The sequence below is a fragment of the Corvus cornix genome, chromosome 1A (genome assembly GCF_000738735.6).
Source record: "Corvus cornix cornix isolate S_Up_H32 chromosome 1A, ASM73873v5, whole genome shotgun sequence".
Lineage (NCBI taxonomy): Eukaryota > Metazoa > Chordata > Aves > Passeriformes > Corvidae > Corvus > Corvus cornix.
Window position 1 is genome coordinate 68942113 of NC_047057.1, and position 22590 is coordinate 68964702.

At 38.7% G+C, this 22590-nt stretch overlaps 1 long non-coding RNA gene across 1 annotated transcript; it reads right to left on the reverse strand.

Annotated features, from left to right (window-relative positions):
• Positions 1-6478: 6478 nt before the first annotated feature.
• Positions 6479-14068, reverse strand: LOC109145244. The gene is made up of 3 exons (XR_002273467.2): positions 13930-14068; positions 10732-10798; positions 6479-6550 (listed from the first exon to the last, which is right to left on the reverse strand). It is a non-coding gene; the product is annotated as an uncharacterized LOC109145244 (long non-coding RNA).
• Between the last annotated feature and the right edge of the window lie 8522 nt (positions 14069-22590).

Here is a 22590-nt window from a genome sequence, read left to right on the forward strand (position 1 = left end):
TCCAGAGTGATGGTAGAGATTTGTTGGAGACTTCAAAGGAGAGAAACCCAGGAAGCTTCATGGGTTACCATCACAGAAAGATCTGTAAGAAAATAAAGGCAAACATCCAGTTAGATAAAAAAGCTAAACTGGCTTTCACTGAAAGAAAAAAAAAAAAAAAAAAAAGCAGTTTGCTCTGGACAACAAAGAGCAGGAGATGGACAATGAAGAAAAGGAGATGTAAGGAATTTTTGGACAGCTGACTGCTCCCCAAGACATAATCATCTGTCTCAGAATCACTTCATCCTTAGTAAATGGTGAAGAAGATGAAGTGAATTTTACATGTTGTAAGTAGTAGTACTTTTACTTAATTCCCTCAAGGGACTTTACGTGAAAAACCCACACAAAACACGTGATTCTCCATCTAAAGAGAAACAATGCTTTCCCTGACCACTGAGGAGAGGAGGAAAGATTTCACAATGGAACTGTTTAGCCCAGCTATCCAGATCAGACAACCAGCATTTGTTTGGTTCGTCCACACTTCCCTGCAGTCTTTTCTCATACCACTGCTGGTTTGTGGTCACAGGGACTGGGCCACAACTGCTCCGGGCAACCACAAGAAACATGTACAGGGCCACTTCCCATAACAGGTTACATGGTCTGTGCTCCCCAAAATAGTAGTACAACTAAACAAAAGTCCCAAATCCTGAAGAAATGCTGTGATTTAGCTGAAGTGAGATGCTCTTCTGGGGGTAAAGAAGCAACAGTGAAAATGACATAAATTCTGCCCATGTTCTATTGAAGAGTGCCATGGCGGGGGGGGGGGGGGGAGGGAAGAAGAAAAATAATAGAGACAGTCCTATTCATACAATTTCAACTTTATCAGTCTTGGTCTATACTCATGGTGGTTATTCTTACATTTTTGTTAATTTTTTTATCTTATTCCTTGTCATTAAACTTTTCTCAGCTTCCTATGGCTTTGCATATGGATAATTCTATATAAATTTTTATAATGCTACTGAATATTGAATGACTGAATTTAAATTTGCATAATCTGTGAAATGTACTGTGATTAAAACCTATACACGGTGGTAATGTTCTGGACTTTAATGATAGTTTTCTGTGTTAGGATCTCAAATTATTTGACAAACTTTTTAAATCATTAAAAATCCTCAGAAGTTTAGGTAATGACCAGTAGGTCACATGACCGATTTATACATGTCTGTTTACTGGAGCCCTTAAAAATATGCTTACTTACAAATATGAGCATTTTTCTGACTTCAGTGGCATTTCACAAAGACTATCACATGAAATTCAAATGAAAGGTTTGAAAATGACAAATTTTTCATGTAACTCAGTAAGCATCCAGAGTAGTATGTAGTAAAAGGTTTTGTGTGAGTTATCTTGCTGATTCAATGATTTTAAAAGTGAATGTGGCATTGAAACATGTTTATCATATGAATTAGATTATTTTTTATACCATTTTCAGCAAAGAAGTAGTAAATAATGTTATTTTGGGGTTGAGTGCAGGCATACTCACAACACCCACACTGCCTCTGTTTCATTTAAGTCACATTTTCAAGGTTTTCTTCATGAGGGGATGACCGAGGTATGTAATGAACAAAAATTAACTCCTATATTGTGGAGAACATCCACTTGATGACAAATCAAATTTATTAATTCATTAAAATTTCCATTGCCTTCCATTGTGGTGTGACTAGAAAGAATTACGATTACTGTATTAGGAAGACAATTAGAATCCTCATGCACTGTAAAGAATAGGTTGATTCAGATTTTTCCCAAGTACAGAAGTGAGCTTTTCAGTCTCTGTAATTCTGTTATACTTCCAATAGAGGCATTTAAGAAAGTACTACAAACTTTGTATTTCAAAATAGAATTATTCAAAACTGGATGGATTACTTTTAGCTTACTTGAATGATCATGCTTTAATGAAAGAGTAAAATTCTGATTCTGGAGAGGAAGGAGTGTGACTGGAGCCTTTTATAGGTTATCTTTTGTAACTTTTCTATATTATTTTTTATCTATGTATCTTTTGTCAGTAGAATCATGGAATCATAGAATATTTTGGGTTGGAAGGAATCCTAAGGATTATCTGTTCCCACCCCATGCTATGAGCAGGGACACTTTCCACCAGACCAGGTTGCTGAGAGCCCCATCCAACCTGGCCTTGAACACTTCCAGGGATGGGGCATCCACCACTTCTCTGGGCAACCTCACAGTAAAGAATTTTTTCCTAATATCCAATCTAAACCTACTCTGTTAGTTTGGAGCCATTCCTCTTTGTTCTCTCGCTCCAGGCTCTTGTAAAATATATGTGTATGGAATATTTTTTTATGATGCCCATGGAAGCAGTGTCGTTTTCAAAGAGTGATTCCATTTTATCACAACTGAGAGCTCGCATTATGCAGAGGTTTTTACTGCAATAGTCAATGTGATACTGGTCTGTGGACAACTGACCACCTGTGCTGATACCTATGTGTATAAACCATGCCTTAAACACTCTCCTGGAGCATGGCATGCTTACCTTTCATAGCCAAGAAAGTCACAGGGCAAGAAGGGCTGTAAGAAAATGAGGAATAATACTGAGGCAGGCAAAATTCCTTCAAAGAGCTAATCTCCCTTGTGAGGGCCCCTGGATCAGCAGAAAGTGGCCCGTTCCCACTGACACGCACTGAACCTCATCCACATGGGCTGGCTCTCCAAGCCACTTCTGAGAGCACTGCCTGCTTTGGGATGTAGAACATGAGTACTTTTAGCAGTGTCCTGGTATTTTTGAAAGAAGTGTCATATAGCAACGTGATCACAAGCACTCCGTTTTGATTTTTTTTTGAAGATGCCAGCTGGAATTCATAATACTTGAATGACTGTCCCAGCGATTTGGTTTGCAAGTTTTTGCTAACATTAGGTAATTATGCCATAAATTTCTCTCTCATAAATTTAGGTTCAGGAAAAAATACCTTTTAAAAATTCTGTATGTTATAATTTTGAAGCCACCTGAAGTACTGGTTTTGAAAGCAAATATTCAACTTCTTTTAAAAGTAATAATTACAAGTACACTGGCTGGTTCAAATCTGCACAGGACCCTCTGTTTATTTTGTGCTTCAAATGGTGTTTAGTTTTCTGATCACTGGGTTGTTTAACTCTTTCACTGTTCGTTTTTTTTTTTTTTTTAAATATGCACTTAACAAACTTCTCACTCAACAAATTTGAGTGGATACATAAATGTTCATAGGTTGGGGCCCTATTTCTCATAAACTTTCATTTGACTGGACCTTGATCTCTAAATACCAAATATGCTCTTGATCTTTTTTTTTCATCTGGTGGTTTTGTTGGGGTTTTTTTTTCTAATTCTTAGAAATATTCTGCATAAGGTACAAGGAATTCACAGATTCCTCCAAAAGAAATTTCAGTGCTCTTTAATGTAACCTGTTTTGTTACAGTTCTGGGAGACAACACTGAAAAATCAAGATATTTACTAACCTGAATACTATCTTCGGTGTCAGTTACATTTATCTTGTGTTCCAGAGGTCACGGTACCAAAAAATGTCAGCAGCTACCAAAAAATAAGTATTTTAAAATTATTTTTAAGTAGTTCTGTAAGTACACCAAGTTTTACGCTTCCTGGTTTTGTGATTTATAAGCATGTATATGTGTGCAACCTTTTTCCATAGGAAATGGGACAGATATTTTCAAAGCATCTTTACCTAGTAAGACTAACAAAATGAGTTTCTGTTTAAATAGCTGAGAAACTGAAATGTAGGCTGAAAGTAAGTTTTAACTAGTATATTCCAAGGAAAATGACCAAATCTCTCGGAGTAAAGGGAAGCTAAGAATGAATACTTGTTCTACTGATTAGCCAAAACAATAATTAATTTCATTGAAACAATTCTCACTTGACATGTAATGCACACAACCAAAGGTACAGGCTCATTAATAACTCAGTAATGACAGTCCCTCTCTGAGCCGTGTTAGGAAGCTTCTTTTAGAGTGTGTACCAGTTTGAAAACAAACCAGTGGGAGGCACCAAGTCAGAATAACAATTTAATGGGGAAGTTAAAAAAAAGAAAAGAAAAAAAACTAAAAGAAAACACTGGTTCAAACTGACAGAGTCAAGATACAACCTGAGTCCCTGTTAGGCAGGGTAGTGGTAGCAGTCTGGTAGAATGGTGGCTGCAGTCCTCTGAAGCAGTGATCCTGTAGTAAAAGATTCTGCTCTTCCTCAGAAGGTCCAGTGGTGGCTGTGTAGCTCCTGTCTTCTGGAAATCCAGTGGAAAGGTTGTTTCTGGTGTTCAGTCTCAGTTTATACCCATGATGGGATGCTTGGTTCCTCCCTCTGGGTGGAGCATCTCACAATGGGGTAATGAGTCATGAGGCCAAGTGTTGATTAGGCTCATTAACAGAAGATAGTCCAGAGGGAGTTATCTCTGAGTCATGTGGCAGGACAATGATGGGCCATTAACAGAAAGATAGTCTGGGGGGAGGAGGCAAGGAAACACTGCCCCACCTGATTTCAACAGCTCATGAGGATGGTAATGGAATACACTGCAACCCAGGACAGGGTGAAAAAAAAAAGTAATGCAAAGTCTTAATATTCAAGAAACACAAGTTCTTAAATTGACTTGGAATCAAATTATTGTAGTTAAGTAAGAATCTAAAGATACAAATAAATACTTAGTGGGGTTTTCAAAGATTGTTTACCTTGATGTGCCTGCGTCCAAAAATTCTTCAGCTACCTCTACAGCCCTCTGCTTCCAGTGTTAAGTCAGGTGCTGAAGTTTCACTTCTGGTCTTGTCCAGGAGCCTTGCAGTGTCAGCAGAGCTGAATTCTCCATGTCTAATTAATGCCTGGCAGGATTCTCAAGCACAGTTTCTCCACCTGTATCTCCTGAGAAACTCTATCCCAGAGGCATGTGGTGAGCACATGGAGGAGCTCCCCAAAACCCCCAGTCACAAAGTATGGAACACTGGGTAGCAAATTCCTCTCATTCTTCAACAGTGCTTTAAATTCCTGTCCATGAAATATTTTGTTAGTCTTGCAAACCTTGATGATGAATCTGTTTCATTTTGTATAAATAAATAAAAAATACCTGTGGTAAAAAGGGAGAAGCAATGAGTATGATACCACAGCCTTGTGGTAGAAACATTCACTGAGGGGCAGAGACACCTGGATCCCAGCCCCTGTTCCAGAGGCTGGTTTATATAAGACTTGTAATGTAAATGTTGCAAATAAGATTAAAAAAAATATTTAAAATACGTAAAGTAACCACTGGAGCAGGGACAGGTGTCTCCGTCATGAATATCCCTACTTTTCATGGTTGCCAGATTCCATACCTCTATGAGCTGTACACCCAAACCTTCACATGGCTAGAAGCCACAATATACATTCTTGCCCCGTGTGCTGGGAAGCAGAAGCTCTCGGCAGGAACTGATTGTGGCTCTTCAGGAATTCCACCAGCCCGTTTCTGGATCAGACTGCATTAGCCATGCAGTTGAGTCCTAAATCCATGTTACATTGCCTTCAGCAGCCTGGACTGCCATGCTCTACCTCACAAAACAGAAATTCCCTCATGTTGTAGCTCCCTCTTGGGGATTTGGTTCCAAGTGACTAACTGAGAAAGAAATATATCAAAAATATCTGTAAAATAATGCTGGCCTTTGACATTAAGTCTCAGTGGAAGCTAAAGCTTACAATGACAGTTAGACTCGTGAACCTTTACAGACTCCTTTTGAGATGTTATCCTAGATCCTGAAATCTTGACATTTTTAATCAGTTCCTTTTAAGCACAAAGAGGATATAACTAAATCTATCATCTAAAACCATCCATTTTAATATCAGGTTGCTTCAATACTATCTCCCCTACCAGCACCAAAAGGAGCAAGTGACATTATCCATTTCCAAGACTGTGTAATCCTGTGCAGCATCAGAACATTTACAGATCTTATGCAGTGTACATGTACAGATATTAATGCTGCATGATGTCACACCTGTCATGAGATGATTTTCTTGGGAAAATGAGGAACACACTCGTATGCTGAAATGGCTTACAGACACACACCACAGAGTAAGCTTTAGGCACAGTACAGGTGGGTTTGACCCCAATAAAATCAAGGGAACTGCATATTCCCCCCTCAATCTGAACTGACTCACACAACAATTCACTCCAGTACGAGAACACAAGAATTTTTAACAGCAACTTTGTTGAGCTTAATGAAATTAATTTCCTAGTTACAACAACCCCTCCAATTTGTTTCCAGGTCTAATACAAGAACCATATGGAGAAAGGCACAGAAAGACAAGTAGGCAGTGCGTGCCATTACCCACCATCTGTCCAGGCAAGCCATGCTGAGCCAAACGAGGAACAGGTCATGGCTCACACGACATTCACAGATCAGAGCCTGTCTGAGAGCCAGTGTGCACTACAGCAGCAACTGACTGCCAGGGCACACACAGGAAGGTTTTCCTGGACTTACCATGTGAGATGAGGACAGCAAGGGGTTGACTGGTGAGGGAGGAGTAGCAGGTGAAGACAAACACCTGAGAAGTGAAAGCCTGTGTTGAGGGAAACAGTAAAAATTGACTGAGTGGTGTAGGAGTAGATTGTAAAGGCATACGTGATACAGCAGCTTGAGATGCTGGCATGAAGATTTTTATTGCAATAGAAAGCCCTACATTTACTAAGAGCTGGAGATTTTGCCCCAGGTTTCATAACCTTATAATGTAACATTATTCCAACTGGTATTGCTTTCTCAGCAAAAATTATAAAAATATAAACGCATGTTAAATCCTATGGCATGTGTTTCGCTAAGATTTATAGATGAACTTATCCACCACAGAGCTGTGTTCTCAAAGAACCTGCCCTGCACTTCCCTGCACCTGCAGAGGGCTGGGACTGGGAGGATAATTATGAGCATTGAGAGCCTACACCAGATGTTCCAGGAATGGAGAAATTCCATCTTTGGTTGGCTGGCCTCAAGACGCAGGAAAGCAGCAAGAGGAAGTGCCCGTGTTTGAGCTGGCATGTGCCATGCAAGCCCTTGGCAGGTCAGTGCCAGCCCTCTGCTGCTGGCAGCCTTCTTGCTGTGCTCTTTGCCTGGGGTTATTGCCACAGACAGGGCAGAGCCAAACACGGGGAATATACGGGGAAGGCTGAGGTGTTAAAGGAAATACGGCTGTGAAATAAGAGTGCATGCAAATGAAGCGAGTACAAGACTCATAGGACTCGTATTTCCAACTCAACACATTCCAGAGTGCAGGGCATTGCTTCAGAAAGATTAGGTGTCACTTCTGTGCTTGGATCACATAGATTTTGCATTTTAGATTGTTATCAGAAAGAGTATGTAATAAAATATTCAGCAGCAATGTTAATGTTTTGTGTCTGTACTTTGCTGCCATGATGATTAATATTTTTCTTTTTAAACAAAAGGGACTAAATAATAGTTAGCCCTTATCTCTTAAGTGACCAACTTTGGAGTTATGTTTTTCCCAGTATTGGAAACATCCATTTTCACTTCCTCTCAGCATATTAAGCAATACCAGAAAAGTAATCTTGCTTACAATTTAGAGCAAGAATTTTCACCTCAAACCAGAAGCCTTGCTTCTTAAAATTACATACTGTAGATTGAAGAACAGAATAAATCCTAAACCATACGTTTCAAATACTTTCAGTTCCTTCTTCTCTTACTTTTCTTTTCAGAAGTGCAACATGGGTACATGGTCAGCTTAATAGTAATAAATAAATCTTGGTCAGCCACTTCCAACTTCTTTTTCACTAATTCATGCAAAACTGTCAGCATGTCAGTGGACTGCAGTGCTTGATTTCAAAGAGGTCTGAAGAAGGGAGGAAAGCAGTATTGCCAATGTATTATTGAAAGCAGGAATAGCTCTGCTGAATTTCAGAGGGGCATTTTAAGATTTAAATAATGAAGCCTCAGAAAGAATGAAAATGCCTAGGTGACACAGCAGTGACAGGCACAGACACTGTTCGTGTCTGGTTGGTATGTGTTCTGTCACAGCTCACTGCTTTTCACACTAATGTGGAAAACGAGGGCTTCTTTATTTTCTTTTCTCGACTGATCACCAAGCAATCCCAGTGGAAGTCCTGTGACATGGAACCATCCAGCCTTTGGGTGGAGAGAGGCCCTTCTATCCCACTGGGGCAACCTCTTGAATTTGGGCTGTAGGATACCCAATGCTGAAGCTGTGTCTGGGCTCTCGACAGCACCACATCCCTGTCCACGTATCCCTTCACTTCTCACACCTTTGCCCCACTCAGACATTTGAAGGAAGGTTTCGTGGATGGCCTTACAAGCTGATGCCCCTTGTGCCTTTACCAGATCCTTCCATTCCTTGAGGAGGAGGTTATGAGCCACTTTGCAGAACTTGAACCATTTACTGAGGGCAGCTGCTCTCATCAACAGCTGAATTGCAGATCCTTCAGCAAGGCTGCGGTGCCCAGAAGGGCAAATGAAAGCTCACAAAGAGAGACAATCCCCTAAACACCTCATTTGCATTGTTTATAGGCTTATTTCAGCCAAATTAATAAAGGGGTATGTACCATTGTTGTTAGTAACAATGGTGGGCTAAGGTTTTTTTGAGAGCTCTCTGTTGTTTTCTTTAATTAAAAAAGAGCCATTTTCAGGAAGCTGGCAAAGACCAATGAAGACCATTTCATTGTTTAAGGATTAAGGGCCAAAGAAAGCCTGAATGGTTGATTAAGAGAATGTTTGTGTGAAATAAGGGAACAACAAATGGATTGAAATCCTTTCCCTCAGGATCAGGCTTTATTAACTGGCACCCCTTGAACAATCATTTTTGAAAGAAATTTAGGGGATAGTCTAGCCTTATTTAAAAATCTGAAAATCACTTAGATGTCTTTCCTTATTTTAAGTTCATCACTTCTGTGGAAGTTCTTGATAAGACACACTTAGTTTGCCCTTTGTTTCTGTTGCACACACCAGAGTGTATCTTGCAGGTAGGCAGTTTTACCTCACTGGCAGCAGGTTCTTAAGAGCTCAGGATTTGGGTGATTCTCCATTTCTGAACAAACTTGCGAGCAATTATTTAGAAGATGTAATATATTTTATCTCCTCCCTGGTGCATCTGTGCGGCAGATTAGTTATTCTCATTTAGAGACTGAACATGGGAGTTGGGATATATCTGTGGCTCCTGTGGCTCTGTAGCATCCCCCAGGGGCAGAAGTGGCACCCAATCTTTCTGGAGGGGCAGAAGTCACGGCCACAGGAGGCAGGCAGGCAGCAGCAGCAATGCCGTGTTTATCCCATTCTTGCCCAGCCAGCAGGAGAGCTGCCTACATCCAGGGCACTGCATGATCTTCTTTTGCAGCCCACAGATTTCATTGTGTAACTAAAACAAATGTGAAATGACAGACCCAAATTTAGGATTTAGTGTGTTGCATTATTTAAAAATCCCTATTAATTTTGGAAGCTTCCAAATGTAGTCAGTGCCGTGTGAAAATAACCCAGAATCAAGCGAACCTGAGCTAGACTTGCCAATTTGCAAAAAATGTTTGACTTTCTTTGACTCTTTTACAATATTTTTAATAATTTACTTGCACCTCTTCTAATTAGCAATATCTCATCCTAAGAGAGTAATTTTTTTTTCCTCGAAATATTTCTTTTCAAATTCTGTATCATTTTTTCTCAGTTTTAGAACACGAACAGGGGCTCCAGCCACATTTCAGTTCATTGCTGGCTAAGTAAACCTTCATGCCCAAATGAATTTTTGAATCAAACCACCCCAGAACTTCAGGCAAACCCTGCTCATCTTGCTACTGTAGAAGGGAGGAACTTGAATGGTTTTTGGAGTACTGAATGTGCACAGGTGAACCAGAGAAGGAAGAAATCCATCAGCACATTGGGCCGTTCTAGTTGCAGAGAGACAAAAGTGATCAGTTTAGATGGAGTGGTTGGCTCAGAGAGAAGGCACACTAACAGGGGGCTGAAACAGGAGAACTGGAGCTTAAAATTAAGGGCAATTCCTCATTCATAAATAGAGTCTAAAACAGCATAGACAAATAAGACATTGGTATGTCCACCAATGTTTGATGGCCGTCACATGGGTGGAGCTTGGTTTATTCCTTTTAAAGTATTCCAGTGATCCCATTAATTTCTGTTTTCATTAAATAATATTAATATTTTCATATTACTAGGGGAGAATAGGTGGATTTTCCTTTGTCACATTAGATATTCTTTTGATAGAAAAGTCATTTTCTGATAAAACTATAGTCAATGTCTGACCATTAGCTGGTTTTCAAAACTCTTGCAAGGCAGTTAAATGCTGAATAACTAATAACTGCGTGGTACGATATTTTTTGTAGCTTATGTTTTCATTTCTATTTTGTGCCTTTAGAGTTTGAGTTTGTCAAGTGTGTTGAGAACCTTCAGTCTGATGGGGACTGCGAGTTTATCATTGCTGTATAAATCTCATTCACAGCAGCATTTAATGATTGCTGCTTGACGTTAAATCTGGATGAAATGCAGTCTACTCAGCAAGTTGAGTGCATTTTCAAACCCCCGCACAACAGAAAACAAATCTAAAGTTTTATTTTGCAGCCAACCCAATTTAATACAATACTGGGATAAGGTACACAAGATCCACACAAGGGGAATGTAGCAAATGTCAGAAGGCTGGGAATTCACTCCTTCACAAATTTCCATGCCTTTCCATAACCACAATGCAGGTACATGAAGACATTTCAGGCAGTTTTTTACCTCTGTAGCTTCAGCATCCAGAGCAACTACCCAAGCTGAGCTCTGGCCATAGATTTATTCCAGAGGTCTGAAATGCAAAGAAAAAATATACATTTTTAAAATTGTATAGGGTTCACTCATAATGTGTTTATTAATATAATTAGAGCATAACCATTCCTTTTTGCTTCTTATTTCCTCTAGCTAATCCTGATTATTTGTATTAACTAAAATATAGCAATGATACTTGCCAAGAACCTGTGTCAAAAATCTAAAAGAGACACCTTGATTTTGCCTCTCAGATTTAACAAATAAAAATTCTTCTAAGATAAAAGGAAGACAAAGCACATCTTAAACTTTCATCCTTTTTGAACATGACGGTGCTGGTGCAAGACACAAGAACATGCTACTAGAGCTTGTGAAATTTCTCATGCAGTGTGTCTTTTTAGAAAGTGAAAATTACATACATCATGGAAAAATAATGGTTTATCTCTTAATTAGTAAGAAAAAAACCCAAAAACTACAACCCAGGCTGCATTTTGTTTGAGTCAAAGAATAAATTAGACACATTTTTTAAATGAAATCTGCTTTAGAGTGGTATACATTGAATCAAATTTAGGTTGCTCTTTGGGAATGTGAAACCGCTGTGAAGTTGCTCAACAAGGACTGATGGCATAAAGATCATCTGGGCATACACTGGAACAAATCCTAGAAATTTTAGTTCTCGTTTTTCTATGTATCTGCATTTAGTTGCTTTAAACTGTGATCTCTTTATGATTGTAGCATGATTCCATATTCCTCCGAGAACTTCTTGTGATGTCATTCATATTTGAATAGAGTAAATACAGCACCACCACGATAATTACAGAAGGACTTTTTAGTTAAAACAGGTCCCTGTATAGGAGAAAAGCAACATTTTCAGTTAGATTCCTAATAATAATTGCACTCCAGTATTCTACAACTGCAAAGGAGATGAGCGAATATGGGGGTGGAGAGTTCAGCCCTTCCTTTCTGTGAACTGGATTTAAACCTTAAGCCAAACAAAACTGTGAATTGTGAGGTGGTTTTGATTTCACTCTGTAGTCAGCAGCTGGCTCTGAAATATAATCATAAATTGCCCAAGTCTATCACAGATATTTTAAGACAATCTCTTAAATGAATCTGGGCCATTTCAAATTAGTAATGAAATCTTAATCCAAACAAATTTCACAGACAGCAGATACTGATCTAAACACAAATGATAAAAAAAAAAAAAAAAAGAAAGAGGCACTTCAGTCTCAAAAATGAAGTTACCTGCAAAGCTTGAAACACGCAGCAGTGATGGATCAGGAAGTTATTAACTATTCACTGTAGGTAAGGTTTAAAAAGCTGAATTTGGCATCTGCTATCATATTTCATTTCCTTTGAGTGGAATGTACAAAGAAAAACTTTGAAACTGTGGTTTGAGGGCCAGCCTAAGTGCAATCTGTTCCTTGAACAAACCAAATGTAAGTTTACACCCGTTCTCTGGATGCCTTTGTTACATTATCTTACAGAACAACTGACGGGACTCTGCTGAAGCACTGAGAAATGAGAAACTGTTTCCCACTTGTGAATATGTTTTCCTGAGTGAAAAGAAAGTACCCCTCCAGTAACAGCAATATAATTACATTCCTAAGCATGTTGAAGGTATGTTAATGAGACACAAACTGTGAGACAGGTACTGCAGTTGGTGATAATTCAAAGTTTAAATCACAAAATCTGTATTACAAAGATCTTTCAAAGAATCACATTTGCAAAGCTAGTGAATTAATGTGCTGACTGGGACTTGCTTCTGACAGGTCCAGCTCATTACATTCAGATACCACTGGCACAACTGAGTCTACTGGGAGCCTAAAAGTCTCTGAGAACAGTCTCAGAGTGACATTTGGGATAACAGGGGTGAATTTCAGCCAGGTCTTTCATATGCCCATTTGCTGCTCTATATTTTTGGCTCCAGGCACATGCCAAGATCAAATTCCCAGACTTTCTCCGTGCCCGAGCAAATATTGTTCGACCCAGATTTGGAACATTCATCAAACACAGACACAGCACGTTACTGTACATGGCTCTGTCACACGAACACAGTCCCACAGTGGGTTGGGGACCAAAGGGATGCACAGAGCCTCCTGCAGCTTGGAACCCTATGGCACGGAAGGAGAGGGTGCATCTCACTGGTGACATGTCAAGGGACAGTGTACAAGGATACCTTTATCCTGGGGGATTGATCTCCAGTGAATCCTCCAACCAGCTCGGGGAAGAGGAGACAATGTTCCTCTGGGCTGCAATTTAGTGACTAGCTCAGACCTGGCTCTGAATAACCCTTGAAAAGCCTGCAGTGCTGAGCTTGGTTAATAAAGCTAGGCTACAATTTGCATGCCAAATGGCTATTCCCCTCTCCCTCCCCTCCCCACCTGAAGCTGATGTGGCCCATGTTATTTTAGCTGATAGATGGTGTCAGGTACAGTTGCAATGGAGCAGAGCACACAGGAGTTGTGGCAGGCTGCTCTTGCAGTAGAGTTTCTCAAATCAAGGTTAAGAGTTATGCTTGTCTCAAGAGGGGCTCTAAGCACAGGAACAATCCCCTCACTATTAACTTTTTAGAAGGAGATTCAGCCAAGAAGATGTAAAAATGTCTAGGATGCCATCTAAGTCTCATTACCTTTCATGAGACAGGTACTGCTGCCTTGCTTTTTGAGGAGCACTTGTTTGTCACCTTAAACATCTAGAAACGTTAATTTCTTTCAGACATGGCTTTCAGTCAGGCTTTCTTTGTTTGCATCTAATTTATGCTTCACTTTGTTTTTCGGAACATAAACTTTGGAAATATAAAGGTAATAGATTAGAAAATTATTGTTGTAGGAAAAATATGGAGTCAAAGATTTTTAATTAAAAAAGAGAATGAGTTCTAGCTTAGAGAATGCTTGATGGTGCTCTAACAGGACCTCTGTTGCTGATGTCAGGATCAGGAAAGAAAGTGCAAAACTTCTCAAGTGTCTTCTTTTTTTTTTTTCCTATTTCCTTCATTTCTTTGTGACAGGTTTGGTTCATCTGGTTAAAATTTTTTGTCTGGCTTAGTGTTTTGAAACACAAAGTGGGATTTACAGCACTTCATCAACTTTGGTTGAAGACCCAGGAAGTGAAAAAGGGGGGGGGGAAAACAAACAAACAACTTTCCCCCAAAAGAAAAAAAATAGTATTCACCTGGTGGCGTATACTGATGAGAACGGAGGTTCCCAGCCAGTGCTTCTTAGATATCATCACATCTGAGACTGAAATAGAGATATTCCTGGAGACCTGTAACAGCTTTGATGGTATCTCAGGTCTATTTTCTTATAAATGCAAAAGAAAGAAAGGAAACTCTGTGAAAATAAAAATGAACAGATAGAGATCCAGGCTACAAAGCAGAACTACTTTCAGAAAATATGGAAGCGTCATTACCAAAGAAAAAGAAAAAACCAACAAAGCCCAAACAACAAAAAACCCCATAAACCCAAACCCAACCAACCAAAATAGCAACAACCACCAACCAAACCAAAAAACCCCAAAAAACTCTGTCTTGAATGGTGGAAGAACTCACCCTCACTTAACCACCAGAATGGAATTTACTGTCGGAGTGAAACTTGCCTTTCAAGATTAAAAAAACCCAAACAAAACAAAACCCCAAAACAGAAACAAAATAATAAAAAATCTCATGAAAAACCCAACTATGCATTTAATGCTAACATCACTGAAATCATGTTCAGCCCACTTTAAAACAAGGAAGGCTATCTAAAAAGTTTAGAGAACAAGTTCTCGTGTAAGTTGAGATACTGAACAGGATGGAGAAAGATGGTAAAATAGCCCTGGGTAGCCTCTTTTGCTTTTTTTTAAGTTGTCAGTAGCACATCTCATTAAATATTCAGAAGGATTCCTATCTCAGACTGCAATGTTCAGAATTTTTGTGTACACAAGAGATAGAGAAGGAGCACTAGTTTTCCAAAGCCATTAAAATCCATTTAGGATATAAAAATAGTTCTTACATCACAGCATATAATGAAATATTTCTGAGTTTCCTCATTATGCCAGACTGCAGTAGCACAAAGGGAAAATAAGATTTCCCTGCATCCTACATTTGTGGTCACAGGTACAGTTACTACTTGCATACACATTTGTGCTCTTGGACTATGATTGCAAAGGAATACTCTAAGATAAATCATCAGAAGATATGAAGTCAGTTACTCTCTTTCAGAAAAAGCTTTAGATAATATAATTATAGCTTGAACAAACCCACCTGCTCATCCCGCAGTGTTCAGGAAGAAAAGGTTTCTAAGCACAACATTTGGAGCATACATGCCCAACAGATTTTTTCCTCAGACTACTTATAAATCTTAACCTATTAATAAAAGTGAAGGAATTTTCATCCAGTGTCTAATTTTTCCTCCTCAAATTAAGATAAGTGTTATGATTCTGAAAATGTTGGACACAGCAGCAAATCATATATGATCTGTTTACTTATAGTATCATTCACTGATCATGAAAAATTGAAATATATGCCCACTTAAATAGAATATTGTATCATTAATTTTTTTTCTCATTTGATAACTGAGTAAAAATAAGCACATACAAATTCATGTTAAGGTAATAAGAAAAATGATCTTGCACGAAACAGTGATATAAAAATATCTTCACTGTACAACAGTTTGAACACTGACACTACCTATTTTTAGGATCAGTTTTGAAAATGGGTAGAAGTGGGAGAAAAAGATACTGCTCCTGGGTATTTGAAATAAAACAAGCTATTCAGTCACATGGACACTGTTGCCATTTTGCCTCTTAATATTTTATATGAAACAGATATTTTTTCAGATCTAGTCTAGCATAAAACAAGACTTATATAGGCCATTCAATTTTTGACATATTCTCTCAATTATTTAGTTCCCTGTCTTGCAAATACAGCACTGGAGTGCATGGGCAGGCTGACTGAACAGCATGCTTGAGGGATTAAGATAAAAATATTTACATACCTGTAGATGGATAGATAGAGAGATGTATGTACATACACATACAGAAACGTGTGTATATATATTTGTCTTGAGAGATTATGGATGGAAACTCATTCCAGCCACAATTTCAGTAAGAGCAAACCATTTCCCTCACTGGAAATGGAGCAGCAAGGACTTAAGACTTCCACAAAACAAACCAAACCACACTGATGGTTTTCACCATCCATATTTTTGATTTTAAACCCAAGGGTTTTTTAGGATGAATGAGCTTATAAATGTATGAGTCGTGATCAGGTCTGGTTATGCCACATCTTTCATATTATTTAGGCTTCCGTTCACAACTGGTGCTATTTGACTTAATGATTGGTGTACCTTTCATGAAAGTTTCTGAGTATCTGAGAATATTAATAGATTCAGAATTTTATTGCTGCTTCGAGAAGACAAAGACATTGGATTGTTGTTTTCTTCTAAATTACAGCAGAATTCTCGTGCTAATCTCTCAAGCTCTATGTCAGTTTATTTGCATTTTAAGTTCACTAGCTCCTTTAATGTTTTCTATAAGGGGAAATCCAAGTTCAATACTCACTATGAAAATTTAATTTCTGGGAAGTCCTCAAAGACCATTAATTAGATTCTTTTCCTATGCCCACCATTCATAACAGCTCCATGTGTCGCTAGGGGATCTTCTTACAAACAACCAGAAGTTGCTTTTGAAACAGTTTTCCATTAATATTTAAACTCATGATATAGAAGGGAGGACTCTTAATTATAGAAATCTTGTACAATTCTGGTGTTTGTGATTATTCCCAGAGAGTGAACAAATGGTGAAATTAAAAGCAAGTAAGCACAGAATAATTACCAGTGCTAGGAAAGTACTAGAGTTATTTCTGGTGTGTTTTACAACACCTGCAATTATACAATTACAGTTATAATGTAGCTAGAAATCTATACTAAAATCAAGACTCCATCAGTGTTCTCAGACCTACTGAATTAACTTAAATTTTCTCTCTTCTATACAGGCATGTACAGAATAAGGAAATACTTAATTAATATGAGAATTAAGGACACGTAAAGTTCATTTTTCTGCACAGGGACAATGCCATTAGTGTCCTTAAACTGATACATATGCTGAAGTGTTACATGTAATTGGGAGCTTGCAAAAAAATATTTGGAAGCATAGGAAAAGAAAATCCTCAACAAAAGGACTGAGCAAAGTGAAAGAGGAACTATGAACCAAATTTACATAGTTATTGAAATAATAATGATACTTCCCATTTTTAGAACATTATTTCTTCTACTCTAAAAAGGGTACAGATTTGTCAGTTAGAAGTCAAAGACTATTTGAAGCTGACACTTGCAATGTAACTTATTGAAAACCACTTCAAGAAAGTTAAAGGTGAGTAAAGTAGAACATCATAACTCAATGGAATAAGTGGCATAAGAAGAAACAATGGTTTTGACCTGCATATAATATAATCTTAAACCACTGGAGATAGAGCCAGCTACTGTCTGCATAACCTCCCAGCACTTTTTGGAAATATATCCAAATTTCAGTAAGACTTATTTTAGAGAATCAGAATCTTTTAGACTGGAAAAGTCCCTTAAGATCATCAAGTCCAGTCATAAACCTTAAACCACCAAGTCCACCACTGAACCGTGTCCCTGAGCACTGTGCTTGCTCATATAGAATGGTGTATCTTTTATATGTAAAGATACAACAAGGATCGTCTCCTAAACATAGCTTCTCATTTCTGTTTCTTCTAACTGTTATACTTTAAATTCCAGTTCACACTTAAAAAATAGCATTTGCTGAGAAGTTTCAGAAGTTTTCCAAACTTCCAAAATTCAGGCATCTCCAAGGAGGATGATGATCTGGAAAAGTTTTTTTGAATTTCATTATGGTTTCTCAATTAAGCATTTGATAGTCTTAATGAAGCCAGTAAAAGTCACAGTCATCTGCCCCATGGCCCATTTTTTCATCTTGCTCCTGGTAAGCAGAACAGAATTATTAAAACATGTGTTTTTCATGGTGAACGAAGCTATCCCATAATTACTATTACACTAGCTGAACAATACAAAGTATGGCAGTCAAAGGCCAAATTCACTGCTGCATGTGAATCTTAGATTGTTATCTAAATTTTCAGCCCTTGTCTAAAAAACTTTACTTTTCCTTGGATAGTCATGACATGGATACAAGGGCTAGAACCCTTTCATTTTGAGAAATAAAGTTAATTTCTAACCTCCTTACAATTTTCCCCCATCTCACAAATGAATAACTAGTTATTAGTTATTGTTTTCAAGGAGAGTAGCTTTTAACAGATGTATAAACAATTACTCTAACCTTATTTACTGGCAACAGAGATAAATAGCACAAACTTTGAGTTTCACTGTTGTATTTCCTGTCCTTAGTCTCTTGTTAAGCAAGCACAGAATGCATTATCTGAGAACTATCTAAAATGAGATAATGTTTAACCATGAATATATTTTTATTATTTATTATCCTTTTCCTAAAATTAGTGGTTAAAAGAGTTTTGAAATTCAGATTATTTTGGAGTAACTCAGGAAATTACATCATCTCCATGGAAATATTAATTCCAGGTTTCCATCATTCCTCTGCTTATATGGGGGAAGGGGAGAAGGAGAGGAAGTTGTCAATGAGACAATTAACACAAAATGAGGCTTAGTAGAAATCTAATCTTCACCAGAAAGAACATTCTTCTTGCTGATTAAACAATCAACTCTGGTGCTAAGAAAATAGCACAAATTTTACACAACTACCAAAAGAGAATGAAGACTAAGCTAATTATTAAAATTCAACTATAAATTGCCAAGAAGTTTCCAATCATTTAGGAACAGCTCTTACTCACACTTTGGGGTTAGCATGTCCCAGCTGTAATTTACCACTGAAATGATATACAGATGTCAGTAATTCCAGGATTAGGCACAGTCCCTGCACGAGAACAAGAGGGAATACGATTTATTATTTCACTTGATAACTGTAGTTAGAAATGTTTAATAAAAATATATACATATACACTGGCAGCTAAAGCTTCTTTAAATTAGGAATAGTCCCTGTGGTTGGACTATCCCAGGAAACCTAGTAATTGCTTGCCTTACATGACTATTATCATCTTGTGGCTGATTAGTGCAACAAAAATTATAACTGCAATCAAGAGAACTCAGCAGCTGGGGTGGTGAATATGGTACATGGCTCTTCTGCAATTTCATAAAGCCCCCACTGTTTGTCAAAAAATTAATCTATTTGATAACACCACTTCCTTGGCAAGAAAGTACAAGCATGATGGCATCCTCCAAGATAAAAGGGAATCAAGGATAGGGGAGGATGGGAAATAGGACTATGATATGATTTTGATTTCAAAATCTGCATGGAATGAACAATAATATACATGTCCTTCCCCCACAGGACAAGGAAAATTACATAAGTAATGAGCCTATTTGATTAGGAAATGATCTAGAATACCAGAACTCTTTGGGGAATTTGTTCCAATCAACCGGTGATAGATAACCTAAGAAATTACAGCGGAAGGCAGGAACATTATTATGTTATTAAACTCCTTTCAGCAAATATATCTAAGTGCAGAAGAGCCATTAGGCCTCTTGCTCGTGCAGTCAAAGAATTAGGGTCAATCCTTCATTCAGCTACGTGTAGGACTACAAAGTTATTGTAGGGAAATTATACTTCAAATATATATTTGAGTGTGTGTGTACATACTAATACCTTACTTTATGAAAACCCTTGTCAGATAACTGGGTCTACTGGACATGAGTTGTATGACATGAAAAATGGAAGAGAAAGCAGGGAGCGTCATGCTTTTTGTTTTCAAACACATTTGGTTTATGAATTAAATTCCCTGCTTGCTGACAAGTCATGGCCTTGGTTTTTCTTGGCTTCTCTTTAAAATAATCTTAAGGCTATATATTTCCTCCACCTTTCATGTAGGTATAAAATACTTATTCCAACAGGTGAGACACATTCCAGCTCGCAGGTGTCCCAACACAGATCCCACCAGTGCTGGCTGTGAAGGCTGTAATTACACCTGGGTCACATGTGAGCTTCCCAGAACAAGATCAAAGACCAGGAGTAGTTTTCACAATGCCTGGAGGGAAAATATGTGTGCAAAGGGACTTTACATAGTTCTAGCAAAAGACATTTCATCTCTTAGCAGAACAGGCTGGATACATCACTGCTATATAATGGGTTTTTTTAAATAGAAATAAATATGGTTGTGCTGCCAATGATGCAAGGAGCAAAGTGCGGGGCAAAACAGGGGAACAACTCTCCTTCTAAGAGGAAACAGTGTCAAAGGCACAGGGAAGAAGGAGAGAGACAGAGACAGAGACAGAGAGACAGAGAGAAAGAGAGGTGCAGCACAGGGAGGAGGGTCTGCGGAAGAGCAGCAGGCAGCAGCAGCCTCTGAGGGGATGAGACCACAGGGAAGTTGAGACCCACTGCTAGAAATTTCCCCTGAGGACTTTAAGAATAGGCAGTTGCTGTTGGGAGATGTTATTTCTCTTATAATTTCCTTCTAGAAACAGTATCCAAATCCACATGTGCAAAGACATGTTTTTTTCTTGGCTTTTTGTCCAGACATATTATGTTTTGGGTATTTGGACCAGAGCTTGCCAAACATACATAATTTTCAAATTCAGAGTTTTATTTCAAGCATAACTTCATTATATTTAAAATTTGTTTTAACCAATTTGAAATTGAAACCCCCACAAGCTGTATTTTTCATAGCAACCTATGCTCCTTGGGTTCCAAGAGGAGCAGACAAAAGGCTGATTTCCTCAGGAAGAAGTTGCCATATGGCATTGGTGCCAATTGCCGAACAGACTGCACCTGCCTCCGATACCCACCGAGATTTGGCCACCCTCAAAGTAAACAGGCAACGGGGCTGATTTGATGGAGCAGTTCCCATGACTGTGAAAGCTCACCAGATTTCAGTTCATCTCAGCACCAACCCTCCTCCTCTCCCCCACAACCCCAGCAAGCAAATCCTCCCACGTTTCTGCGTTCTGAGATGACTCCAGTGCAAATACTGGCAAAGACCTCATTACTGGAGTGACATCACTGGGGTGGCACTTGCAGTTCTCTTCAGTCGTTATTCAGCAGGAAGATCCACGCTGGGTTTTTTGTAGTTTTGGTAATAACGAACTTGGCCCTGGGGGAAGGCAGCTGCGTGCTGGCACTCAGACCCTGCGCCAGTCCATCCCCTCGCTGGTGTTGGCACACGCTGTGTCGGGGTCATGGTGCAAAGTGAAGTTGCCTCATTAGCATCTCTTGACTGAAAAAGGATAAAACTTAAAATGAATCCATCTGTTTTCTGCACTGCTTTGTTTATACTTTCTAATGCTGGGTTTTGGCAGGCCCAGACACTATTTATTCATCACTGTTGTCACTTATCCGTTCATCTAGCCACAGAATTTTGAATAGGAGCGTTCACTTAGGCAAATTTTTCTCTGCGTATTTGTTTGTCTTTTTGGACACAAGTGCCAAATATTTATTTGAAAGTGAAATCCTGAACAGCAGTCATGTGAAAGCAAAGAGACTGGGAGGAAAAGGGAGTAAAGGTATGTTTGATGGCACTCAAACTGCAGTTCCTGTCGACAGATCCCACTTTTATTCTGTATAATGAGCTTTCCTCACTGTACTAGGAACTTCTGCCTTATGCTGAGAAAAAGCAAGGCATCCTAGCACCTGTTTGAAATGTTCATGTTTGGCAGAGGTTTTTATTCTTAGACATATAATAGAGTCATGGAATTGTCTGGGTTGAAAGGGACCTTAAGGTTCATTTAGTTCCAGTCCCCCTGCCAAGGACACCTTCCAATATCCCAGGTTGCTCAGAGCCCCATCCAACCTGGCCTTGAACACTTCTGGGGATGGGAATACGCAAACCTCCCCTATGAACTGAAGGAAGGAATCCCTCTAAGACCAAAAGCATGGAAGGAGAGAACTACAAGGTGAATGGACACTCATGAAAGAGTGGGGAGCACTTGCTGAGAAAAAGATTTCCAGAGGTTGCAGAGAAATGACTGTGCCCATTCAATGCCTCAGGAGCTTCTCAGTTAAGGGAGACAGCTTCAGTCATGGTCATCACAATTAGTGTGTACAGAAAACATGGCTTTTGTATCTACTTAAAAGGGTCTAAACAGATACTGGGATTGCTGAAATGATGGCTGGAAGTTCTTTACTCAGCAAGTGCTTGATGAACTACCTTCTTTTCCCTGAAAATCCTCATAGTACAGAGGTCAATCCTCATAGACAAAGTCAGTATGGCATGCTGTTTGATTTGAAGTCTGAGGTGTCCTAGTCTAAAGTATTTATTTATTTACACATACCTGACATCTCAGCTTGCAGAAATTTACCTACATCTCAGAATATTTTAATAACTGTGGCCCAAATCTTCACCAGAGCTGTGGTCCATGGTTCTTTAATTTCCTCACACCACTAACTTCCCTTAAAATTGAATCTCTGCTCACCGCACTAAATGTAGTTAGACAAGAATCACTCAGAGGGGAATATGATTAGTAATAATTTATATCATGCTCAGCAGAAGAAATATTGTATGTATGATAGTTTGTATCATTGTAGACTGGGAGATTTGGGCTGGCCAGGAAGAACACTCCTTATTTTAAAATAAGCCTTAATTTATGTAACCTTGACTCAAATCAAAGATGATTTCAATGCATTTGTGAAACTACTTAGCACTGATGAAATTGCACAGGTACAGAAATGGAGTTGTTTATTCTGCCTTACTAAATAGTTGTGGCTGGACCTTCTAGTATCTAATCAAGGCATAATGAATGCATTCATGTTTGCAAAATCACAAGAAGTGGAAGTTGCTTATTGCACAAGGGA